The sequence below is a fragment of the Camelus dromedarius genome, chromosome 16 (genome assembly GCF_036321535.1).
Source record: "Camelus dromedarius isolate mCamDro1 chromosome 16, mCamDro1.pat, whole genome shotgun sequence".
NCBI classification, from domain to species: Eukaryota; Metazoa; Chordata; class Mammalia; order Artiodactyla; family Camelidae; genus Camelus; species Camelus dromedarius.
Window position 1 is genome coordinate 46,577,059 of NC_087451.1, and position 15,803 is coordinate 46,592,861.

A 15,803-nucleotide genomic window follows, 5' to 3' on the forward strand; every position below is an offset into this window, starting at 1 on the left:
GGCGGGCGGCGGGCGGCCGTGAGGGGCGGCCAGCCCCGGAGGCCGAAGTTGCCGAGCGCCGGGTGGAGGCGGGGGGGAGACAGGGAAACAGGTAGCAAGGAGGAGCGAGCCGGAGCTGCCGGGGGAGGAGGGGAGGGCGGGCGAGGGCCGGCGAGCGCCCCCGGGAGCCCTTCCGGCCCCTGCGGCCGCCGCGAGCCCCGCTGCCGATCCCCGAGCGGCGGCCGTGCAGCTCGCCCGCCAACTAGCAACTTCCCCCGGGCTGCGCGGCGCCCAGGGGCGGGGGGTGGGGGCCGCGACCAATCGGCGCGAAGCTCCCGCGCCCCCTCCCCCGCCGCAGCACGCCTCCGGAGCCGGGTGCGGAGTGTGGGGAGCAGCCCGAGTCCCCACGACGCCCAGGAGAGAGGGGCTCCTGCCCGTGACGGAGGAGTGGTCGATTGGGGTCTCCCGCCTGCGGCGCAGGCTCCTTTTCCTCCTGTCTGGGACCGGCCGAATTCTGGTAACCCGCAGACTAGGTGCCGCGGGGAGACTTATGGGCCCGCAGGGGTGACATCACCTGCCACCCCAGGATCTCTAAGCGCAGTTTCAGGGGCTGGTGCGGCTGCCAGGCCCCTCCCCTCGGCAAGGCTGGGGAGCGGCACTGATGGGGTTAAGGTCCTGCCCGCCCGCGGGAAGCCTTGGCTGCCCTAGGACTCCTTCCTTCCAAACCTTAACAGTGAGTGCCTCTTCTACTTACACACCCTTGACCTAAAAGCCGGGCTTTTCCTGTCCTACACACCAGAGGGCGGCGGCTGGGGAATGGCTGGATGCCGGGGGACAAACGGGTCTCGGCTGGGGTCCCTCCAAGAGCCTTCTCTGGGGATCCCAGCCGCAGCTCACGTGTGGAGGGATACCATGTATACCTAATCACTTACAAGTTGAGGGTAGTCTGGGGTCAAGAAGCCTCTGAGAACAGAGCTCTAGAGACAAAATTCCTTCTAAGACCCTCCCCCACCAAAGCAGTGAAGAGGTTGGGGCGCAGGAGCTTTATGCCTGTCCCCTGGGTGCTGGTTCTAAGGGGCCCAAAGCAACTTTGCTGCAGATTTGGTCCTTTTGGCCTCCTTGAGCTAAGGGACTCTGGAGAAGGGACTGGAGGGGAGGGAGGGTCAGGCTAGGGTGGTCCTGGGCTGTAGGATTAAAGCTCCTCTCCTGAACCCAAAGGAAGGGAGACAAAGGGCCCACAAGGGAACTCTGCACTGGGCCGCTTTTGCCTCAGGTAGGGTGAGGTTTCTGATAAAGGAGCAGACCCTCCCCACCTCCCATCCCCCAAGCAGCTCAGGGCAAACACTTCCTAGGACACAGCTCTAGGGAGAGGCCTGCAGGGTGAAGCTCACCCTGACCTTTATAGGGACAGTGTTTTCAGCATCCTTGGAACATTTGCGGGGGTGGGAGCAGGGGGGGGTCCTCATCATTCTAAACAACCACAGATCTAGCTCTTAACATTTTTTAAAAAAATAAAAGTATAGTTGTCACAATATTATATCTAGTTTCAGATCCAGTTCTTAAGAGGAGAAGCAGACCGTCGCCCATGATGCTGAAAGGAGACTACACCCAGCCCTGGAACTACTGAGGTGGAGGCCTCCAGAGCTGCCCACGGGGAAATGGTGGCCACTGGCTCACAGTAGGTCGGGTGAGCCCCTGAGAGTTGCAGGGGAAGATGTTCTGGGGTGTGAAAAACCTCCACAGGTGGCTGCAGTGGGTGCTTTTCAACCTCAAGGTGACAGTGGCCCCTCCCTGCATCCACTTGGCTCTCCCCCACCCCAGCCTTCCTGCTCTGGCTCTTGTGGATCTCCTTGCTCAGCTGTCACCCTCCCACCATCTCTGACTTGCACAGAAGACTGGGAGGACCAAGCAAGCAGGCACCTGGAGCTTGGCAGAGAGGGGGGCGTGCATCTCCAATGAGATGCTCCCGAAATAGAGCCAGGATGGGAGAGGAAGCAAATGGGCTCTTGGAAGAACCAGAGGGAGGACGGTGAGATGGAAGAGCAGAGAGGGGCCCAGGGCTTCTCTTCCTCCCACGTGGAACCCTCGGTAAAGGCACAGAACCCAGAAGAAAGGTGCAGGCAGGAGCCCAGCCCAGGGAAGCAGCAGCACTGCCCCCTCCCCAACAGCCAGCACCACTACCAAGGCGGCTTGGGCCCTCTCTGCACACTGCGGGGATTGTCCTGATGGCTACATCTGGGCACTGACTGTGAGGAGGCCATGGATGTATGTTTCTGCGTGAGTCACATACATTTGCATACATTTTACATTTTTATCTACAAAGGCTTGAACAAGCTATTTTCAGCATTTTTCAAGCTAAAATGTTACAGTTGCTCTCCTTAGCATTGCCATAGTTTGCTTTTTTCTACCTTCTGTCCAATCCTCTCCCAGACCTCCCAGTCTGGAACACAATATAGGGGAGAAGGGAGAGGGATCTTGGAGGCAAGTAAGAAGGAACACTTCTAATAATGAGCAGAGAATGCCCACAGTGGACCTGGCTTGGATCTTAGTGCTTTGTTAACACGATAGCCTTACTATTATCTCAGTTCCTTCCATTTTCCAGATGAGCAAACCAAGGCACTGAGCAGCTAAGTAACCTGTCCAGACAGTAAGTGGAGGGCTAGGACTTGAACCCTAGCAGTCTACTCATGCTCTTAAATGCCAGGCATGCTGTCTCCACTGTCAGGGTTGAAGGCAGGGTGGCAAAGGTCCATGGAAATCTTTGCTGGTCCATAGGTTGGAGACCACCTTCTAGGAAACTCTTCCCAGCCCTCTTCCATCTCCAAATAACTGTCTCACACATATGTATCCCAGGAAAGGGCAGTTACTTCAAGATGCCTTGATGCCTAGATGGGATGACTTCCAGTGGACGTACCACCCCATGGCTTGACTCTAACCTTGGCTATGGACACAAGGGTGTGGAAGCACCAGGGTGATATGAGACCAGAGCAGAAGCCTCCAGATTCCTGGCACTGAGAGTGGAGAGGAGGTTGGGGAGTCCCAATACCACATGCTAGGAGGGAAGGGGTTAAAGAGTCATTCTCATCTACATTGTGTCCAAGGTGAAGTGCTCTGCCAGCAACCCCCATCTGTCAGACCAGCAGGGGGACATTCCCATGGACAGGCCGCCGTGATTCAGCTGAGTGCAGACCTGCCTGTGCACCTGAGGCACTGAGTCAGCACCCATCACACCTTGTCCTCCAAGCCTGCACTAACTGTTCACTGTCCTGTCCTCCAGGTGAATGTGTGAATGTTCTCCACCTTCCCCAGCCCTCCTGCTGGCCTGTGCGCTCAGGCTGTCCTGGGCTCCCTTCCTCCCCTCCCCTCCTCCCGTGGCGACCAGCCTGGTCCTGCCTCACCACTGGATTTAAGGGGGATTTAAGGGTGAGTTGCCAGGAGCACTGGGCTGATGAGGAGGGGACGAGCAGGAAGCAGATAGATCCCTTTCTGAAGATCTGCGGCCTTGCCCTTAATTCCCAGGGCTGTGCTGCTCACTGCCTCTCTGACAACCAGCTCGCTTCTACCAGCTCCTTGGCCAGGATGGAAAAAGGGTGACCATGCTTAGAACCAAATCTGTGTATTTCCACTTTTCTTCTCTCCTCATTATTAGCAGCCCCGCTCCCCTGTGCACAGCAGGAAGGCCCTGGGACTCCCGGCTTCCTTGATCACCGATGGATCACTTCTGGTGAAAAAGATCTCCGTTCCATTCACCTCTCCCCACTCTGAAGCCAGCAGGGACCACCAGTGTGCACAGGCTGGAGGTACAGGTGCTGGGGCATTGGGGGTGGTGGTGCAGGTAGGATTCCATGTTCAAATTAAAAAAGAAAAACAGAAAAACTGATAGCCAAAAAACCCTTTATACTCTTCCTAGTAGATCAGCTCTTTAAAAGCTGGGACTGCGTTTTTTTTCACTGCACTCAGCCCAGTGGATAAATGAGGCTCAGGTAGACCTCCATGGCAGCCATAACCACACTCTGCCCCCAGATCAGCTTTCTGCCAGAAGCCCAATAGATTGGCATTCAATAATACATGTTGAATAAATAAAACTAATGACAGCTAACTCTGATTGAGTGCTCCTTAAGTGCCAGGCACTGCTCTATGTGCTCCACATGGACCATACCCCTTAATTCTCACAATGAGCCAGCAAGGTAGATACTGCTATTGTCTCCATTACACAGAAGCAGGAGGGCTATGCTACTGGCCACCTAGCAGGTGGTGGGGCCTGGAAATGAGCTGAGATCCTGAATCCCGAGGCCACGCGTGTAAGCTCCGTACTGGCTGTAGTGAGTGAATAAACGAGTAAACAGAATGAAGCTAGACTCAGGGAGGAAGAAATTGGAGCTACAGGAGGAATGTCATTCCAGAACTCCCCAGAGCCACCAATGATTAAGCAAAAAGAGAACTGGTTCCCAAAGAAAATCACATCTACTACAACAGGGCAGATGACTCTGGAGACAAGCTAGATGCAATCAGTCCAATGACAATTCCCTGAACTCCAGTCCCCGCCAAAACTCACTGCTTCTACGCCTTGGGCCAGTCTTCAGCTTTTCCAGCCTCAGTTTTCACATCTGTAGGTGGGCACCCAAGTGGATCAGGTAGGTGACCTCTGGGCTTTCTATCTGCCCTGGCAGACTATAAACTTTGCTTCCTAGCAGACCCTGGGATGGCTTGTTTCCAGCTCTTTGCTTCATTTCATTTACTGCTGTAACTGATACCTTGGGACAGTAAAGCAGCATTTACTGTTCTAAGATTCACCCTCACCCCTCAGGCCTGGAAAGAAGAAAATTACTCAGGCCTCTCCTGGGCACCTCTGAGTGGGAAGGTTTGGCTTAACAGTTCTGTCCTTTGTTCTCTTCCTCCCTGTCTCTTCTCAGCTTCCTCAATTTTCCAGCAGACGGTGAGATCTACAGGCAGCACAGACTTCCTGAAAGCCCTCCCCACTATTCATTTCTTTTCCAAAGTTCTGTGTCAGCTTGAGTCATGGGGAAGATGTAAGAGTCAGGGCAAGATAGAAACCAGAGAACTACATTCACCTCCTTGTTGCCTCCCTCGGCACCATGGCCAGGAAAAGCACGGTGATACCCAGGTCCCTGTAGCTGTGACGCTCCCAACACGTCCCTACACATTTTTCAGGGGCTGTGCTGAATGAAGCTCCAGTTCCAAGGCCAGGGCCACAGTGAGTCCAGCATCCCGGGAAGAATACCCGCCTTAGACTATACTCAGCAAGCTGCGGTTTCAGGAGAGTCTTAGACCAAGCCCCAGCTAAAGTGGCCCTCACCCGACATGGCTCAGATTTGTACCACCCAGCGGTGAACATGAGAGGTTTCCTAGGGAGTGAATCAGAGGGCTCAGGAGTAGGGTCTGCAGTCCCCTTCCTAATTTACTTACCCCAGCATCCCCATCAGCCTTTAGAAAGAGGCCAGCAGAAGAGACGGAAGGATACTCCAAGTCCCAAAAACCTAGAGACAAAGTTCAATAGCTCCAACCTTATCAGCTCCGAGTGAGGCAGGGGCATGTCCAGCGGGGGGTCAGAGCTCAGGCGCTGGCCCTCTGCCCTCCCACAGTCACCATTCCCCTGAAGCTGTCTGTGCTTCTTGCTCTCTCAGCCAGAGTTCTGCAGATGACTCCCAGCCCCTTGCTGCTCTGCCAGGAGCTCTGACGCCACCCGCCAGGCTGGCCCCATCCCTGTCAGGCCCAGGAGTGGCCACAGGGGCTGAAGACAGGCTGTCAAGGAGACCGGCTCCCAGAGGTGGCGGCTCAGCATTCAAGAAGCCGAGGATAAAGGAGCATCAGAGCCTGGCCAGTGGTGCTTGTTATCAGTGGAGTCTCGCTGCTGTGGGGTTACCATTCAGGTTTGCGGTGTGTGGTCGTGTCTCTTTAAGGACGAGGCCTCTTTAAGACAAGTTCCCTCTGCAGTCATTCCTGCCACCAGTGGTCCTGCGGCAGACAACGGGGGCTCCCGAGCGCCATCTGGCGGTCCAACAGAGCAGCACCTCAGCCACCAGAGGCGATCCCGCCACCCTGGACATAGTCTAGCCAAGAGGCCTGGAAATGTCTGCACTAAAATCTCAGCTTTTCCCACTGGATTGTGCACAGGGCTGTTGGGTTACTATCATGAGCAATGGGGCTAGGGAAGTCAGGAGGAACTCCATTTAGCGTCAGGAGACAGCAGGAGCCCCCAAGAGTGGCCTGGGAAGAATAAACCATCCCATTGGACAAAAGCTTCCCTAAGATATTCTGAGAAGGGCAGAGGGTAATTTACCCAGTCTTCCTGCTGGCCGTGTGCAGAACACAAAGCGAAGCTGTGCATATCCTGTCCCCACAGACACTGGAACAGTGGTTCTCAGTTAGGGGAGGGGTAGTTGGTATTGCCCCACAAGGGAGGATTTGAAAATGTGTAGGAACATTTTAAAGCCAGAGATGTTAAACTGTCCTGCGATATGCAGAACTGTCCCAAAGAATGTCTGTCCCCAAATGCCAACCCTACTTGGTTAGGAGGAACAGAGACTGGCTCCTTAGCAAGCTTATACCCTCCTGTTCTTCTTTTCCCCACCATTCTGCCTTTGGTGTCCCCCCTAAATCTCACCTTTATAACCTTAGAGGTGGAGAGGGGGAGTGGTCTGGCCCAGGACCTTCACAAGCTAGTGCCCCTGGCTCAGTCTCACAAACACAGTCTGGTGCCAGTGGCTGAAAAATCAACACACAGATGTTGATGAAGGGAGAGTGGAAAAAGATGAAACGCCATCTGCTGTGGTCAGTGGACACCACACAGTTGTCACATTTGAGCTGGGTCTGCTGGCTTGAGAAGTTGCAGGCTCACAAGGCTGACATCATAGCTAGAATGATCAGTTGGAGGAAAAAGTTTCCCAGCATCACACACATCACACACAGAGAACACTTCCTACTGCTGTTGGAATAAAGACCCACATCCTTCTGGGGGGCCCCAAGGCCCTGTGGCCTCACTCCTCACTTCCTTTCAGCTTCACCTGGCACATTCCCCTCCTTGCTTTCTCTTGCTTTTTCAGAACTTTTGTACAGGATGGTACCTCTGGCTAAAATGCTCTACCCAACTCTGCCCAGATATCTCCTACCCTTCCCTCTAGTCTTAACTTAGATATCACTTCTGCTAGGAAGCTTTCCCTAACCACCGAGAGGGAGGTCTGCATTTCAGATTAGTCAGTGCTCTTATGCCTATCTCTTCTGCTAGACCGGGAGCTCCAAGAAGGTATGGACCACATCTCTCTTGTTCACCACTGTAACCCTGGCACCTTGAAATAGTGGTTTCAATGAGAAAATGAATGAATGGATGACCGAATATGCTCGTGGTCACAAAAAGCCTGGAACGAGGGAGAACAGAAGCTTCAGCCAACCCAGCTCCACCAACTGGGAAAGAACTGTCCGGGCTGGTTGGAATGTCATGTGGAGAATGGTCACACTCTCCAGAAAGACTCAGAAAAACAACAGGATCCTAGAATCAGATTTGGGGCAGGAGAATTGCTGTTCCAATTAATTCCCTACCTGCTCACATGAAATCCCAAGTGGAAACTCCCCAATGCCCAGGGGTCCCTAGCTAAGCAGCCGGCATCGATGCTGCACTCTTTTCACCCAATCAGACTCCAACATGGAAATGGAACAGACACGGAGAAATGGCTCAGTCCACTCAGGGAACATTGGTCTCCATTCTCAGAGACCTTCTCCTGGGCCTGTCCCAAATTCACAATTAAATTTGTTTTTAGAGGAAGGAGGCAAATGTAGGTCTCCTCTGGGAAAAAGCAGTCTGTGAGTGCATGCCTGTCCTGTCTCCTGTCGTCTGCTAGGGTGCGGACACTGGGAGTCTGAGAGAGAAGATGCTGGTTGTCTGTAGCGACACTGAACAACCCTGTCCTGGGAGGCTGTAGGCTGAAGCTGTCACTTACTGGCTCCCACTGATAACTTTGATGCCTCTCCAACCACACAGATGGGAAAGCTTGCTTTCAGCTCACGGATGGGAGAAGGGTGATGGGAACTGATTCTGGGCACCCTCACCTTCCAAGAACCTAGCCTGAGAGGTTCCGCAGGCTGCCTGAGAGATGGACAGACAGGCAGATGGACAGGGCTTGGGCAGACCCTCCGTGGCTGCGGCTTGCACTGAGCCATGGTGACCACTGGGCAGGCCTGGGAGCCCTAGAGGGCACTATGTCAGACCCACCGATCTGCTGGGCACCTGCAAAATGGGAAGAAGGCTCCTTTTCATTTTCTCTTCACCAAAACAAAGAGACAAAATACTCAACTATTCATCAATGTCTGATTTGTTGGGCCTTGGGTCTGTGATGGTCCAAAAATCACTGTAGGCCACTAGGGTCAGTAATCCAGATGGTCAGTCCTCTAAGCTACCCACCAACTTCTCATCTGCTGCTTAATAAGGATGTTCAGGCATATTCTCCAGGTACTTGAAGAACCTGGTGGGAGGGGGAAGTGGTTGTCAGTAAGGGCAGGGGAATAGTAATAAAGGTGTCAGCAACGAGCACTTACATTGTGCTTACCGTGCCGGGACTGATCTAAGAACTGCACATATTAAATCAATGAATTATCACAGGAACGCCCAACTGCCCAGAATCCATGTCTTTGCCCCTCAACACTCTCTCCCCAACAGAAGGGAAAGAGCACTAAACAGAGCACACCCTGAATCCAGGTCCTGGCTCTGGCTCTAACCTGCTGTGTGACCTTGAGGACCTCCCTTTCCCTCTCTGGGCCTTTGTTTCCTCACCACGACATGCAGGGAAAAAGACTATCCTGCCTATGATTCCTTGAGAGATGACCAGGAACTAGCTGATCAGGGAAAGGAAAAGCTTTCTTCTTTCCCATCCCTCAGCTGCTCAAGATTTCAGGAAGTTCTATGGGTTCTGAGGCCTGGAAAAGTTCATCACCTCACAGAATATTCCCTGATCCCTGTGTAAGGCTGGGTTCCTTTGCCCAGGAGGTTTATGATAGTGGATTTGCCAAGAGGCAAGGCAGCACCCGGTGGGTCCAGAGAGTGGTCTGGACAGTATGTTATGAAGCAGGGGTGGCGGAGGACGTCACCACTTGGAATTAAGTTGATGACTAAACTCTTCCTGGAGGAAGTGCCATTTGAACCAAGGGCTGGAAGGAGACCTCACAGTCACTGGCAAAAACGGCGGGTGCGGGGCCAGGGCATTCTAGGGGGAAGGAAAGCATGAGCAATGACAGAGGCAAAAAGGGGGTGAGGCGGGGAACTAGGTGGATGACTGGGAGAAGGCTCTTTTGGGAACTGGGGGAGGGTACAGACTGGTGCTAGTACAATGTGTGACCTCACCACGAATCAGGGACCCAGCGGGATCTGCAGCTTTCTTAGGCTCGTCTTTATAAAGAAGGCTTTCTGGGAAACCGCCTCCCCTCTGTGACACTCACAAAGGTTCAGGACCACCTCCACTCCCTGTGAGTTTGTGGGCAGAGACATCACTTCCCGAAAGCCCTTCAGTCAACACATCCCTGGCTTCACTAGTATTTACATTCTTGATACCGTGTTGGGCATGTTACTTTCACTCTGACTTTTTTCTTTCCAGCCTTATTGAGATATAACTGACAAGTTTAAGTGTAAGTTAAGTGTAAGTTTAAGGTGTACAATGTCATGATCTGATCTAAGTATGTGTTGTGGTATGATTACGACAATAAGTTTAGTTAACATATATGTTATCTCACAGGGTTACTTTTTTTTTTTTGCAGTGAGAATACAAGATCTACTCTCTGAAAAAATTCAAAGTATTCAATACAGTGTTGTTAACTAGAGTCACTGAACTGTACATTAGATTCCCAGAACTCATTCATCTAATAACTGAAAGTTTGTATCCTTGGACCAGCACCTCCCAATTTCCACCACCCTCCAGCCCCTGCTCCCCACCACTCTACTCTTTGATTTTATGTCACTCTAACCTTTGATACACGACACAATACTTATCCCCACTTTACAGAAGAGACTCAAAGTCACACTTCTAGTAAGTGGCAGAGCCAAGATCTCACTCAGATCTGAGTCTGAGTCCAGAGCCCAAACTCTCAACTGCTTTTATGGGCTGACTGTTTATGTCCCCCCGAAATTCATAGGTTGAAGCCCTAATCCTTCATGTGAGAGGCCTTTGGGAGGTAATAAGATTTGAATGAGGTCATGGGGGTAGAGTCTCCATGATGCAATTGGTGTCCTTATAAGAAGAAAGAGACCAGAACTCTTTCCCTGCCATGTGGACACACAGCAAGAAGGCAGCTGCCCGCAAGCCAGGAAGAGAGCCCTCAACAAGAACTCAACCACGCTGGCACCTTGATCGTGGACTTCCCAGCCTCCAGAACTGTGAGAAATAAATATCTGTTCTTCAAGCCACTAAGTCTATGGTATTTTGTTATAGCAGCCTGAGCTGACCAGGACACCCAGCACGTGTCCACCAGTCCTGACGCTGCAGAAGGCATTCTAGCCTTTGACATCACAAGATTCTTCACTGGCGAGGGAGTCAAGTTTCCAGGCATATCAGGCAGCTTTGGCACCTGACACTGACATGAATTTATCAGCAGAACTCTTAAAGCTGCTCTCCAGGGGAAGCAGCAGGGCAAAGAAGACACAAAGGTGCATTTCCACCCTCCTTCTCCTCAACTGAAGTCTGACAAGCTCTTGGATCTTTCGACTATTCCTTGGGCATGAGGCCTGCACCTGGGGGTCCCCAGGGTGTTTCGCAATGCAATAGGAGTTATTTTGTTTCTGGGGTGTGTCTCCCACAAAAGCAGCCTCCCGCCCTGCCTGGCTCAGGTTCAGCCAAGTATTCTAAGGAGCGTTTTAAGGAAAACTATCCCCTCGCTAACCTCTCAGGGGGATTCAGGAGAAAACTGGATTATCAGCTCTACATCCTGCCTTACCCACATTTTCATGGCTCCATTGCCCTGGCCCCAAAGAAGAAGACCAGTACACTCAGCACTTTCTAGAAAATTCTCTTCTCTGAACAGAGCTAGAGGCCCTGGGGGAAGATAACACCACATGGTGAGGGATAAGAGATTCACTTTCCTAAGAAAGGACCCTGCACTTCTACGAAATCTTCCCACAGAACCTCTAAGGTCAAAGGCTCTGAGGAATTCCAGTTCCCCTGCAGTGCCACCTGGACAGAAACACGTTTCAGTGCTGCAGGGGTTAGCTAATCCTGGCGGCATCTCTCTCACATAGGCAGCCCCCAGCCTGAGCTGGCGCAGGCTCAGCTGAGAATAATAAGGGGTACTTAGAATCATTCCTACTCCAGAGCCTCCGGGAAACAGGGCCTGATCTCCTGCTCTGGGTGGAGAGGGTGGGGTCTGGGCACTGGGAACCGCGGCCGCCTCAGCTTCCTGTGGAATGACTTCAAACATCTGTCCCTGCCCATCCCTTCCAGGGTAAGCCCTGTGCCCAATGTCCAGTCTGACAGGTGACAGACAGGAAGACGCTGTCCCTCTGCCTCCTGCTCCCTCCAAAGTCTCAAGCTCTAGAGACTTCCTTACAGCTTAGCCATGACTTGGATGACACGTGGTTCCTCATCCTGACCCTCCTCTCATGGCCCAAAGTCTTTTAGACAGCTCATTGCCCAATCGCTTACATGCCCCACTGAGTTATTTTCCAGGTTCCTATTTCTATCTGATTATGCAAGTTTCTTTCCTCTAGGAAGCCACATGCTCATTACATGAGGGTGGCCACAGGTCCCCAGAAGAGGGAGGAAGGGTGCTGGGAAGAGCCCCCTTTCTAGACCCAGAGCCTTGGGTGATGACTCCCTACAGCCAGCATCCTGGGGAGCCTGGGAGCCCTGCCCCACCCAGGAGGAGACAGCACAGCCCCAAATCAGATCTTGACTTGGTTTTCAGTTTCCCCAGACAGCAGTCTCTTTTCCAGGTGGCCCCCGCACAGGGGCTGTCTGCCAGGCAGCCTGAAGCAGAAGACAGCAGCAACCACTCTGTACAGGCCAGGAAGGACGTGGAGCCTCCTCTTAGTACCAGCTGGACCTGGCTGCAGGCCTGCTCTGCCCCCTCAGACTCCTGCTCCTGGGGTAAATGCTGGTGACTGGCTGTTAGGGCAGAGCCTTAGAGGCTGCTGCCCCTGCCAGCGAGGACCTCCACACAGAGAGTTAGTTCTTTGGGGGTCCTTAGGGAGGCTGGGCTGGTTTTTTCTGGAAGTAAGAGGGCTGCTTTTGTAAAAAGAGACCCTATTTGCCTCCTACCACAACTAATCACAGATGAGGAAGCAGACACAGAGAAGCTTCCCAGGGCCACACATGGAGCTGCACACACAAGCAAGCCACATTTCCTTCCAGGCTCACAAGGAGCCTTGACTTCCCACAAAGACCACGAACCCCAACTCCAGTGCCCGTGGGCACACCCACCCAAGGCCTCACTTCTGCTGATTCCTAATGTGGCTTTTAGGACCAAAAAGGGAGAGGTTCTGTCTTGTTGAGAACACGGCCCGAGCCACCAACAAGCAGCTGACTTTCATCCTGGCCTGCCTGACCCTGCCGGCAAAGGTGCCTGGTTCCAAGGACAAGGCACTGTCTCCCACGTGCGGACCCTCATTCTTCCAAGGGAGCTGGTGAAGGTGTGGTCAGGGTTGCAGATACTTTGGGAAAACAAGTTCTCCCCCGACTCTGCAGGAGGCAGGGAAGAATGGGGAAATGTGAACCCAGAGGAGGTCCTGCTGTGAAAACACCCAAGCCGTTGGCTCAGAAGCCACGCTGCAATTAACACCCTGTCATTTGCTCATTTGTATGCATTTCATATGTCATCAGAGACCTCACGGAAGGTGTGAAGCATATAGGCTGTTGGGTTTTTGTCTTTTAACTGCAAGTTTATTCAATTTGTTTTTCCTGTTGTGAAAGTAATATTTAAAAATTTAGACAATAAAAGAGTAAAATGTGATCTGTGAACGCACCACCCGTTAGCATTTTTCAGCCCTTCTTGGTGTGTATACAAGGTGGGTCGTCACCTAGTCATAAAGCAGCCTCCAGACTGTGCCCAGGAGTTTCCCAGCCACTGATCCTCGGCGGGTCCAGCCTTCACTCTCTCCCCCTGTCCTGCTACGTCCAGCAGGGCAAGTGCTACCTCGATAAGCTCTGACCTCACTCTGCTCAGGGCCTCCTTGGCCCCAAACACAAAGATGGTCCCCAGTGTGGAAAGTCTAGTTCACCATCCAAGTTTGTTCACAGTGCAAGTGAGAGATCTGGTTCCTGGAGGGAGGGAGGGACAGCACCTGCTCGTCAGCACCACCCAGGGACTCCGGAGATAAAGTCTCATCTGCTGAGTCCTCACTAGGAAGCTGAGAATGGCTCATGATGGGCCTCCGGCCTCTTCCTTCCTCTGGGGCTGGGCGACAGCTTCAAGATTAGAAGGGAGCCCTGGGGTTGGCTGGGGTTTCCCACCTGCCTCGGGAAGGCTGTGTGAGAAACATCAGCCCTTCAGCAAAGGAAACTGAGGAGGAGCAGGGAGAACTGTAAAGAGAAAGTTAGGTGTGAGTTGACGGCCCAAACCCTAACCCCCGACAGGGACACAGTGAGTGGAGGGCGGGGTTTGCTGTTCCAATCTCAGGAGGGCAGGACAGAGACGTGCTTCCCAAATTCTTCCCACGGGGGCACATGCAGGACATGCCAGTGTTCGCCCAGCACACTGGGGCAAGCGGAAAGAGCTGCCAGTCTCCGGCAGGGGTGGGTCATGCCCCTGCCCTGCGACTTGCCCAGACACCCTGAGGCTGAGACCTTCGTATTTCCCCACACCTTCCACCCATTCCAGGTGCACTGACTGGGAAGCTCTGGGAGAGGGAGTGGAGAGAGATGGCCTTCTGCTTCCAACAAAGCCTCCCAAGTGGCCACAGACTTCAGAAGCACTTCTGATTCTAGAAGCCCCCACGCTGCCAAGATGAAGTCAGTGACACTCCCTCTAAGGCAGCAATGCTGGCCCCCACAGCAGGTGAAAGGAGGCAACATCCTGATGAATTCACCCCCACACCCCAACAATAGGGCTGAGGGCATGCTTCGCAGGACACCCTATCTGCTGGGCATGGCTGCGGATAAGGCATAACCAATAGCCTGGAGGAGAATGCCACGGCTTGGGCCAGACACTGGTTGTGCCAATCTTGTCCAAAGGTTCCTGTTTCCTGGCCAAGGTGGAGACTGATACTTACTTTTGCAAAAACAGAACTGCCAACAAAGGAGCAGCTCTTCTCTGATGCTCCCAGTCTGGGTGAGCCCCTCCTCCCATCCCAGGTGCCTGAGGGTACAGACACCTGCTAATTCCCCTGGGCACCCCTCCCAGGAGCTTCGGTCCCCTGCAAACAGTGGCCTCACCCAGAGCTGCTCACATCAGTAAGAGTTTCATGAGACCAGCTTCTGGGCTGCTGCTGTTTCAGATGCAGAGTTTAACGGTGTAGGTCAGGATGTGGGTAATAGAGACAAAACAGACCTGGGTTCAACCTCTTGGAGCCTCAGTTTCTTTTGTTGTAAAATGATAGTAATGGTAACTGCCTCGACTGCAAGGTTGAGAGGATCAAGTGAGATTCACAGATCAAAGACCCCCAGCACAGTGCCGGCTCCATCACACTTACCCAAGCAAAGTTAGCTATTATTAATATGTCGGTTGAGCTTTGCGCGCACACACACACACACACACACACACACACACACACACACACACACACCCCACCTCTCTCCTGAAGGCCAAAACAAGGCAAAAAGTGAAACAGCCCCCCTAAAAATATAACAGAAAACCTAAAGCCAGAAATACTCTGACTTATGCTGAGGCCACCAAAGCCAAACCACATAGCTTTGTTTTCTGTAGGTGTCTCACTGTCATTGCAGAGTTAATTTTTTTTTTTTTAGCATTTTTAAGAGACAAAGCAACCTTTTTCTTCTTAAGTGTGCCCCTCCATACTGTGCTATTCCATAGCAGCTAGAATAAGAAAAAGAAGATCCCATCAAGAAAAAACATAACCCCTTTGCCTTCAACTCAGGGCTGTCATACTTGAGGGTGGCAGGAGCTGCTACATTGCTAATGGTCCTTGAAAAAGTTCAAGGACAATGGACACTGAAAAGTTGAGTACAGTATATAAACTCCCTTGACAAACAGAATTTTCTCCAGGGCACCAAGATAGAGCACCTTCTTTGAGCAAAAGGGAAACTGAGGTCTGAAGTGTTTAAAGGTGTTCAAGAATAAAAGGTACATGAGTAATTTTATGTTAAAATTATAAACCTTGAATTCCCCAAAGTAAACACTCAACTAAAATATTGGACAAAGAAAAAAATTTCCTTAAAATCAGAAATTAGTGTATACCCCCCTCAACACACCCACATTTTACACACACATCTACACACACTAAATTATAAATTTAGGGCATGTCTGAGGATTACAACAGGGACACGTTGTGATCCTGAAGGACCTCTTATAATAACAGATTCAGCTATGGGAGCACCACAGCTCACATTAAAATCTCCAGTCTGTGTCTATTACTCATCTTGAACTTCAATGTGATCGTTCATTCTAAACTGCAAATTGAAAGGGTATCCCCACTGCCTTTTCATATATTCTTCAGCAACAGTCCCCAAACACAAATATTCCAGGAAAACACACACATATTTAAGAGCATTTAAAGGCACAGGCACACATTTAAGTCACATTTAAGGACAAGGAGGACCAACTTTCCAACCCCCTTCTGAAGAGGACCCCCAGCACCCACCCCCACCACACCCCCCTCTACCCCACCCTCCCCACCCCACACCCCCCCGCGCCACGGCGTGCCCACCAGTGTG

The 15,803-nt window shown here is 52.2% G+C and overlaps 1 protein-coding gene and 1 long non-coding RNA gene across 2 annotated transcripts in view; one reads left to right on the forward strand and one right to left on the reverse strand.

The window, feature by feature from the left end:
* The window catches only part of ABR (ABR activator of RhoGEF and GTPase), a 172,687-nt gene that overhangs the window by 131,738 nt on the left and 25,146 nt on the right, over positions 1 to 15,803 (reverse strand). The gene's annotated exons all lie outside the window — the stretch shown is intronic.
* On the forward strand, positions 622 to 5,926 carry LOC105088138 (uncharacterized). Its single transcript, XR_010384617.1, has 4 exons — positions 622 to 712; positions 1,524 to 1,657; positions 3,629 to 3,779; positions 5,625 to 5,926. It is a non-coding gene; the product is annotated as an uncharacterized LOC105088138 (long non-coding RNA).